This window comes from Cryptomeria japonica, chromosome 10 (genome assembly GCF_030272615.1).
Source record: "Cryptomeria japonica chromosome 10, Sugi_1.0, whole genome shotgun sequence".
NCBI lineage: Eukaryota > Viridiplantae > Streptophyta > Pinopsida > Cupressales > Cupressaceae > Cryptomeria > Cryptomeria japonica.
Genome location: NC_081414.1, coordinates 833,528,266 through 833,539,231, shown reverse-complemented (window position 1 = coordinate 833,539,231; position 10,966 = coordinate 833,528,266). Strand labels below are relative to the sequence as shown.

General features: G+C 34.6%; 1 pseudogene; it reads left to right on the top strand.

Moving 5' to 3' along the window:
* Positions 1 to 7,961: 7,961 nt before the first annotated feature.
* LOC131076948 (cytochrome P450 734A1-like) lies at positions 7,962 to 10,576 on the top strand (annotated as a pseudogene).
* The last annotated feature ends 390 nt before the right edge of the window (positions 10,577 to 10,966 follow it).

Genomic DNA, 10,966 nt, shown 5'->3' with positions numbered 1-10,966 from the left:
GAACATGTTTGGTATTTATTTTGATAAATTCCAAGTTGTAGTCATGTAAATAAATTCTTAGTATTTCTCATGAAATATTATTTTAGACCCTATGGCCAAACATAATAAGAAAAAGATTTGGAAAATACATTCCAAGGTAGTTATGCTAAACAAACAAGAGATATAAATTTTCTCAAAGTTTAGTTCATATCACCCACACATTATTCTCTAGATTTGGCATATAATTTTGATTTGAACAAAGATTCACCATTTGATTGATTTTTTTGACAAAATATAATTCTTATCATACCTAAAACCAACACAAGACAATTTTAACTATACAAATGAGTTATCATTATTTTGTTATGCCCTATATTGCTAAGAATCTTAGAGCTACTTATCAAAGTGTGGTAAACTTATGCATGATATTAGAAGCCCATTTTGATGAAAAATTTGAGAAATATAAAAGTAGAGTGGATCATTCTAGAACTCATTAATGAGGACTCAATTTCACCTATGTGTGAATCTTTTATTCGAGAATTCAATGAATTTGTGCAATTAAGTGGGATACAAAGAGTAAGTGAAATTGAAGATCAACATCTTGTACTTTAGTATTAAGATATACTTGAATTTGATCTATTTTAATTTGAGGTGCATGAAGAGGTTTTTTATGTTTTCTAAGTTAAAACTATAGCTAGGTACATTTTTTGAGGTACATTTTTTGAGGCTCATGAGTTTGAAGCTTTTATTTGAGTCTTATATCACTTGATAGACTATGACAAAATGCAAAAAATATAATTTTAAAGAAAAAGGTATCACTTTATGATCAAATAGTGGTTTCAACTTATTACATGAATCTCTATTTTTATGTATGTCAAAATAATTTGAAATGATTTGTATTGAATTGATATAACATATATGAAAATAAATGTTTAACTATCCATAAAATAATTTTAATATATTTGTGTTGCATCCATAAAAAATGGAATATATTTTTATATTCATGTGAATATTATATCTTTTCAATAATGTTTACATCAATGCATCTATGTTAAAACTCTTGAGAAATATCCATTCAAATAGAACTATTATTTAAAAAAGGTTGAAAGATATATAAAAGCTGTTTAGATATTTTATTAATTTAAAATGTTAAAAAAAAATGGTAGGTATTTCACAATTAAAGATTTGAAAACCATAAAAAAGTTAAAATCATAGCATTCAGGTTAAAATTGCAGATTTGAATATCAAAACCACAAATGTAAGTTCTATCTAAATTCAAATACAATCAATAAAATTCCTAAAACGTAATTATTATACTTAATTTGTCTCAAATATTTTTTCAAATAATTGACAAAAATAATTTATTATATATTTTCTTTCAATATTCTCTTTTTCATTTTCAAAATATATATTAACTTTTACTATTTTATTACTAAATCAAATACATTTTTGAATCTAATTTATATATCTAGACTAAATAAATTATTAACATTAAATGTCGACATATCAAGTCTAGTAGAGTTGCTTGAATATTTAGAGGCGGCATTAAATTTGGGATGAATTACTCCATCTTAGGCGTCAAGATTAGCAACAAAGAGGTGTGTTTGTGTGTGTGTCAAGCCATTTGGGAAAATCTTATTGTGCGGATATTACTCTCCTCTTGGTCATTTTAATTTTCAGATATAATAATTATTTGGGCAAGCAGCCCATTGATTCATTTGTGATTGGGCATCATGCGTCATTAGTTGCAGAGCAATCTTCTTTGTCAATTGTTTGTCTTTGATCGCCCAATGACTTCCATTGCCTTGTCATTCTCTTATGATTTGTACTAAGTGGTTTTTGTTGCTCTCAGCAAGACCTTTGGTGCAACTCATGTTTTGTAGAGAAGTTGGCATGTTGTAATTAGATTCATGTCGATGTCATGGATGGACAGTTTGTACCCAATACTACCATTGGGCCTCTAATGTTTGGTGGGGTAATAACTTCTAAATAAAATTTTAGTGAGGTTTTTCCAAGCTGTTCAACAAATCCACTTTATCTATAGCTCTTATCAATGATAGATCTAAAAGGGAACATTTATGCTTCAAATATTTTGTGTCATAGATTAGTAATCAAGTTGTCTATCATATGTCATTGTTGTGTCATGGAAAGAATGTATGTAAAAAATAAAAATAAAAAAATTAAAAGTGTCAAAAAATAAAAGTTTCAATTGTAATTGGATGCACTTTCACTTGGATGCGACATCCAATTTATGTGGGGAGGGGCATTCTAAAATTGAGCCTCAAAGACAAATTTTCCAAGTAGAAAACTCACTGGAGTTTGGAGACACATGAGGCTAGAGGAAATTTAGCGACCTCTCATCAGTCACTAGTGATGGGGTCATGAAACTGCATTAGTGACAAAACAACTTATGCCAAAATGACTAAAGCCAAGATCGGTTTCCAGGTGGCAGCGACAACCATCTCATATTATTTGTGATTAGAGTGGCAATGATCTCAAATGGTGGCTGCATACGCGACAACAAAGACTTGTTTCTCAAGCTTTGCAAATTATGGATGGATGTGTTTGTCCCCATTCACAAGATGATGTAAGTGGTTAGATGTGTTTGTCCCCAATCACTATTGTTGGTTGTTTGTGAATGAATGTGTTTGTCCCCATTCACAAGACGACTGCATGTGTTTGTCCCCATTCACAAGATGACTGGATGTGTTTGTCCCCAGTCATAAGAGTTGGTGATTATGATTGGATGCGTTTGTCCCCAATCATAATTGTTGGGAGCATAAGTGTGTGTCCCTGTTCATGACTGATTTTGGAGAGATGTGTTTGTCCCTATCCAAATTTGATGTAATACCTTGGATAGATGAGTTAGTCCCTATCCTCGGTTCCATGGGTCTATGTGTTTGTCCCTATCCTTGGATGAAAGTATAGTGAACATAGTAAAGCTAGTTCCATTATTGCTTGGCATGAGTAGACGTGTATGTCCCTACTCTTATCTTATAGTGTTTGGTGAGCTATTATGTGTGGTCATCAAGTATTCGAAAGTACTCTCACCCCATGTGCACACTAAAGAGGGTTGTTGGGAATTAGTGTTCACATAGGTGGTAATATTGTATCATAGGATGCATAAATAATTAATAATTACATAATTAAGGGGTGTTGATATATGTGTTGTAAATAAGTGTCATATTAATATTAAGTTGTTTGAGAAACAACTCGATAGTATTACTAGTCACATGGTTTGTTAATATGTTAGTATATTGGTTGTAGGAAATTGAGTTGTTAAATCAACTCAATATATTTAGTAGAGTTGTTATAGGAGGTTTCCTATAAAATAGGATTTTGGAATCCTATAAAGGTGTAATGTTTATTCAATGAAATAATGAAGTCACACATTATTCTCTGTAAATTATTTGCAACTACAATTGCCCCTTCCCATATTTTTTGTCAATCACCTGAAACACATGTTAGTACATCGCAATCCATTATAATCATAATACATTATCTTCATGTTAGGGTTATTAAGAAATCGCAAGAAATAAACCTTAATATTATCAATACGTTCTCATATGCATAAATCATCATCATCATCATCATCAAGTTTGGAAATATAGAGTCATCATGAATAGTCCACCATCATAGATCAAATGATTATGTCCACACACATGCCTAATAACATATCACACATATATAGAATCAATCATAAGTCCAACAAACACAACAACAAAAAGAATTCATGGAAGGTATTACATATTCAGAGAAGGATTGCCAATATTTTTGAGGTTTCAGATTGGTCGTCTTCCCTGGTTTATTTGGGTATTCCTCTAGTTGTTGGTAGGCAACTTAGGTCTTACTGGCAGGAGTTGTTGGATATTTTATTTCAAAAGGTTAATTACTGGACTCATTGGTGGGTTTTCACTATTTCTAGGGTGACTCTCCTTCAGCTTGTGATCTGAGCTCTTCCCAGTTACAAGTGTTGGCTCCTCCATAATTCCTCAAGGAATTTGATGCTCTCTCACACCAGTTCCTTTGGAGTGGTATTTTTCTTTCTTTCAAGTGGAGATTGGTTAAGTGGGAGGTTATGTGTCAACCGAAGAAAGAGGGAGGCCTTGGTCTTTGGTCAACCATTCTAGCAAATAAATTATATTGGCGTTGGTGTACCAGCCGTGATTAGGTTTGGGCTAGTGTTCTAATGCATAATTATTTAATCAAGGTTAACATTTTAGATGTTCCTCATTGTCACATGGAGGGAAAGGGGTCTATGATTTAGCATATTCTAAAGACTGGGGCTCATCTTATTAAATAGGGGCAATGAGGGCTCAAAAGCTCTTTTTTGGCTTGATTCATGGGATGGTAATCCTCCAATCATTTAAATATATTCTCACTTGTAGCCTCTTTGTGATAGCTTTAGTACTATAGAAAATTCTAAGACTACTTAGAATTTGGGAGAGGTTGTTGATTGTAGAAGGAAGGGCCCCTGTGATTTACTACTAAGCGAGTCAAAGGAGGCTAGGCAACAGTTAGCTAAAATTATTGCTTATTAGGAGTGCAATTCGTTATCGGGAAAGGATGATCTAGTTTGGGGTAGGCATTCTACTGGTAAATACTTTGTAGTTGTGGGAATGGGATATCTAGAGCTTGATAGGCAGTTATTTGGAAATCTAGGAGTTCCTTGGTGGAAACAAGTATGGAACAAATTTTCTTGGCCAAAATGCAACTTTTTTATGCGGTTGGTGGTCCAAAATAAATGTCTATCTTAGGATAATTTATGCAAGTTGGGCTTCCATGGTCCTTTTATGTGTGTGTTGTATTGTAGGAGTGAAGAGTGTACTCATATTTTCTTTTAGTGCTTTTTCTCTCGAAACATTTGGCACCTCTAGTGGGAAGTTTGGAATCAGGCTTGCTAGCATGTCTCCTCTTTGCTTGGGTTTTGGGATTGGTGGGATCAGTGTCCAATTAAGACTTCTTTTCTTTAGGTTGTTTGGGTTCTTGGACCCACTCTCATTATTTGGCATATTTGATTGGAACAAAATCGACACATTTTTTGAGATGCTAAAATGGTTGCTCAACATTCGTGGTGCAAAATTATGCATACTCTTCATGAGATTGTCTTGGAAAAGTGTGATATTGCTAAAGATGTGGACCCTAGAGATGTTGCTATTTACCATTCATTTAATTTTCCTATTTGGAGATATGATCCTTCTGTTGGACCCTGTTGTTGGTAGGTTCTGAGGAATAGGTGTAGGTAACCTTTGCGGAAGATTAATCAGATGGGTCAATACCTTTTCCTCTATACCTATTGCTCTTTTGCCATTGTCATAAACTATTTTAGGGCTATGGTAGTCAGTAGATGAAATGGTGGCACCCTCCTCCTCAAGGGGTTTTAAAGATAAATATTGATGGTTCTTCTAAGGGGAATCCCGAGCATGCAAGTGTTGGTGGTATAGGGTGTGATAGCTCTAGTTTTGTCTAGTTTATCTTTTCACTTTATAAAGGTCTTTATACTAATAATTACATGGAGGCTCTTGCATTTTGTATGTCATGGAGAGAGATTATGTTTTTGGCTAGAAAATGATTATTTGTGAATTTGATTCACAAGTGGTGGTGACTCTGCTAAATAAGCAACGATTCGATGATGTTAATTGGCACTTGGCTCTAGGTGTGTGCTGGAAATGTGGTATCAACCTACAAGAGGAGGAAACAATTCAAACACACACATGAAACATTGAATTATAGGTTAGAAATCCAAACAAAGCAAGCTAAATGAATCTAAACTCTTTAAAATCGTTCCATGTTCCTCTATCTCCAAGGATCTTCAAGATTCAAGGTGGCTCTCAGCTTGGAAGAGCACTTGATTCTTTAAGATGACAATCTAAAGAACGAGATTTAAATGATTCTAAGATCTAAATGGAATGCAACCGAGATCCTAGTGATGATTTAGATATGAAACTAGATGATGATAGGATGCAAGATATTGATATGAAGCTTTAACTAGTATGAAAATGATACTAAGATGAAGCTAACATGATATGAGATTAACATGATATATCTAAGATTACAATGCTATCAAAATGATCTAAAATGCTATTCTATCAAAGAGAGATAATATGCTTAATGTTATGAGACTATAAGTTTGATGCATAAAAACTTGATTGTTTTGAAAAAGGAAAGGGCTCTATTTATAGGGAAAATAGGGCAATGGAGGGTTGAAATTGAATAATCTCAACAAGGGCTAGGATTGAAAGTTATCAATCCATGTTTACAATTATCACCAATGAAATGGTGACAATTGTCAACAAAAGACTGCTCGAGAGGAGATGTAAGAAGCATTAAATGCTTGAGAAGACATGAAGGTTACCTTAGGAGGTAAGGGTTATGGTTAGGTTAGGGTTATCCAATGGATAAAGCTTTTACCCAAGGGGTAAACTCTTGTGCAAGGGTTAAAGGGATAACCATGGTCAAAGCAATGAATTCTTGATGAAACCCTTGGGTTAGATGAGGGTTGAGTTAGAGAGAAAGTCTCTAATCATGCAAGAGGGTTGAGTTAACCTTTAATGGTTTGGAAGACTTTCAAGATTAACTTGTTGAAGACATAAAGCCTTTAATGATTTTCAAAGACTTTGAGGGTTTGAGAAGTGACTTCCCTTTGTTTAGGGATGTGATAATATTTAGGGGATGGGTTAGGCTAAATTGGAAGGGCTAAGAAGAATCTAGAAGGGGGTTTAGGGAGGCAAGTGGGTGGGGAAAATAGAATTTAATTAAAATAAAATTAATTTATTTCAATTGTGGTTGCAACTTGCATTTGTAGGATTTTGCAAGTGGGGGGATTTAATTAAATGTAAATTTAATTAAATGGGCTAGAAGGGGGATTTTAATTAAATATGAATTTAATTAAATGGCTTAGATAGAAGAAGGTTATATTAATTAAATATTAATTTAATTAATAGGTGATAAGAAGAATAGGTATATTAATTAATAGGAAGAATTAAGAATAATTAAATGAATAAAATTCACTTAATTCATTGTGCAACTTTTAGGTGTCTACAATAGGTATTAGACAGATTTTAAGGTTGTGCAGTTCTTTGGAATATGTTACTTTTACTCACTTTCCTAGAGAGGAATAGAATAGCAAACTACCTGGTCAAATGGGCTTCTGATCGACTGGAAGGTTGTAATATTATGGATAGAGAGAAATTATCTTTGGAATTGCCTCATATGTTGGAACATTTAGTTGATGAAGATAGGGTTGTGTAATGTTTTGTTTTACGTTGGGCTTCTGAGCCTTCTTGCACTTCAATTCTCTTTGTGATTGAAGAAGTTTTTACCCCTCTTTTAGTTAAATAACAATATATTATAATTTGAAATGCTCTTAAAAATGTCCCTCCTATTAATAATACCGTTGACCTAGGGGAGAGGATCCAGAAGTTGTGCACCCTAACGTCGTGCTTCTCAAAATCTTATGTGGAAATTTCAAATCATTTCCAATTTTTTAGAGCAACTTACTTGGCAAGTCCCTTGCTTATAACTAAGGTTTTAGGGCCACATCAGCATGCTTTTTGCCAAGGTGTCCAAAACAACCCAAAAAAAGGTGAGACCAGTAGATGTGCAAGAGGGGTCCTAATACTTGTATCCCAAAAAATGGACATTAAATCAGCAAATATGAAGTTATTTAATCAACTACTTCTATCCCAAAAATTAGAATGCCCTCAACTACTAGTTAATAATTCCTTTCCCTATATGAGAATAATATCAATGGACGAGGAACTTCTAAGCAAATCTTACTATATACACTCTATCTGGAATGGCCGGTATGAATGAGATGGGAAGTTGGACCTTCCCATCTGGACCCGAGTCTGATTAGTTAATGCTTCACTTTAATCCAGCGTTGACAAACTGGTAGGAAAGGCGATGGTTCACCAGAAAGTGACTTTATTTATTTGTCTTTTTGGATTGCGTGCGGGTAATTTCCCTTATCTACATAAGGGATGGTATGGTTATGTACTACAAATCTGAAGCTTTCAGAACCAAAGAATTACTCTGTTGCCCAAGTCTGGAACATGGAGTGGGTATTTTGGGGTTTGGCGGCTGTTTGTGCTGGTTTAGTTTTGTTTTTGCTCAAGATTGCAACAGCAATATGGTGGAAGCCTCTGCAAGTGAAAAGGGCATTTGAAGCCCAAGGAATCAAGGGTCCTCCATACAGGCTATTCTATGGAAATTCTGCAGATATATCAACAATGATCGATGAGCAGAGAGCCAAACCCATGCCACTCTCACATGACATACTCCCTCGAGTTCTTCCCCATTATCATCAGTGGACCAAAACCTATGGTACATTTGTATTCTCCATTTTCTTAAGCATCTGGTATTTCGTTAAGAATATTACTGGAATTCCTGCTTAGCACCATTGATTAATCAAATAAACTTGTTACATGTGATGTATAGGTCGGGATTTTATTTTCTGGTTTGGGCCTCATGCCAAGTTGGTTGTTCCCCACCCTGAGCTTATTAAGGAGATATTGTCCACTAAATTTGGCAACTATCCTAGGTTTGCCGATGATCCGCTTTCAAAACAACTGGGTGGACAGGGACTTGTAGGGTTGACAGGTGAGAAATGGACACGGCACAGGAAAATAATAAATCCTGCTTTCCATATGGATCTCTTGAAGGTAAGGTACTGAATGTCTGTACTTATGTCCTAAATCAGGACAAAAATGATCTAATTTAGAGAGAAATCTACCAAGTTCCTGATACATAAACATCTGTGTACTTTGCCCATCAGTATTCAAATAATTTCATGAGGACTAATTGTCGGCAAAACGCCGTTTTCGTTTTTACAGGGGATGATTCCAACAATTGTGAAAAGTTGTGCCAGTATGTTGGAGGAGTGGAGTAAATTGATAACGTCAGGTTCTCCGGAAATTGATGTGCAAAAAGAGTTTCGTGATCTCACGTCCGATGTCATTGCACGGACAGCATTTGGTAGCAGTTTTGCAGAAGGAAAGCATATCTTTGATTTGCAGGGCAAACAGATGATTCTTGCATTTGAATCATTTCGCACTGTTTATATTCCAGGTTTCAGGTGACAGATTATGATACAATTGTCAATCTTAAATTCCAAAAGAACGCAATCAACATTTTGAATTGTATGTTTTGTTTTTGTTATGTTTGTTGAGTTTTCATGGATAATCTAGAAGTCAAATCAAGAATTTTCTACCAACAGATTTACTGGTCTTTATAGAACGGGCTCATATTTGTTCTGAATTTGGCTTATTATTAGCATCCCTCTTTTAGTCACATTATGTATATATGGGTTAGTTTGGCTTGACGCTGTGTTGAGCTTTTCATAGACCTGTTAAAACTCTAATTTAGAACCTTCTATTTACTGTCAGAGTGCTCTACCATCTGAACAGCTGACCCTACAAGACCAGCCTATCTTTATCCAAATCTGACTTATTACCAACAATATTTTTTCGAAAGCTATATCATCCCATCTCAAATGCCTTGGTACTTTAGGAAGGTTTACTCATATTCTGAGGTATACAGAGTCTGTAACTTCTTTTGGTTTCTTACATTGGTATCAGGTTTCTACCTACTACAAAGAATAGGCAACGTTGGAATGTGGAGAAGGAAATAAGAAGATCCTTAAGACAAGTTATAGATGCCAGGGAAAAGACCGCTGGAATTAAAAAAACAGGTAGATATGGTGCCGATCTGCTTGGTTTTATGATGTCTCAGAGCAAGGACTAGATGGGAGCAAATGGGAGAAGTAATGGAGGCCTGAGTACAGAGGAAATCATTGATGAATGTAAGACTTTCTACTTCGCTGGTCATGAAACGACATCAGTACTGTTGACATGGACTTTAATATTGTTGGGCATACATCAAGATTGGCAAAGAGCAAGGTCGCAGAGAGGTACTGCAAGTACGTGGATAAAAACAGTTATCCAGATGCAGACAGCTTAAGTCGCCTCAAAATTGTAAGGACCATCTATACACAGACCCAAATTCCATGTAAACAATATAAATTATTTGGAAACCAGTAAAAATATAGAGTAAGGGCCATTGGCTGGCTCAATTAAACTGAATTCAAAAGTAATATTTTGGATTTCTCTCAGTATTTATTGTATAAATATTTTGTAGGTTGGAATGATTATAAATGAGGCCTTGAGACTTTATCCACCTGCAGCATTTCTATCGCGACATGCATCTGAGCAAACAAAACTTGGAAAGCTATCAATTCCTGCAGGCACTCAATTTATGCTTCCGATCCTTGCAATCCACCATGATCCTTCTTTGTGGGGAAGTGATGCCAAAGATTTCAACCCAGGGCGATTTAGTGAAGGAATTGCAAAGGCTGCAAAGCATCCAATGGCATTCATGCCCTTTGGAGCAGGTCCAACTATATGTGTGGGTCAGAATTTGGCCTTGTTAGAAGCAAAATTGGTGTTGGCCATGATTCTGCAAAAGTTTTCTTTTGTGACTTCACCATCTTATACTCATGCTCCTTGGCTTTTAATTGCTCTGAAACCTGAATATGGAGCCCAGGTTATCTTTCGCATGGACTAAATAGTTTTAAATTTTTCATTAGGTCTCAATAATAGCACTTGTTTCGTAGGTAACTTCCGAAAAGGAAAGTTATTGTATGAAATCCTATGGACCTTAATGGATTATAAGTCCTATTGCTATGGGTTATAGTGAATTTGTCTTATATATTAATAAAATATAATTTATTTTGATACTTAATTGACTCTTGATAGAGAATGATTAATGCTTCATGAATATTGATTGAGAGTATAATGATGATTAAAGTTAATTTAGGAAATAATAATCATTAATAATGATTTATAGATTAATAGTTTTTTAAAATCATTTTAAAATTGTTATATGGATATAAATACTTTAATAGGTTTTGGATTCTGTAAGTGAAACATTTATGTGGACTAATCTAATCAATTTGTGAAATGACTATGCAACACATCAAATGCAACAT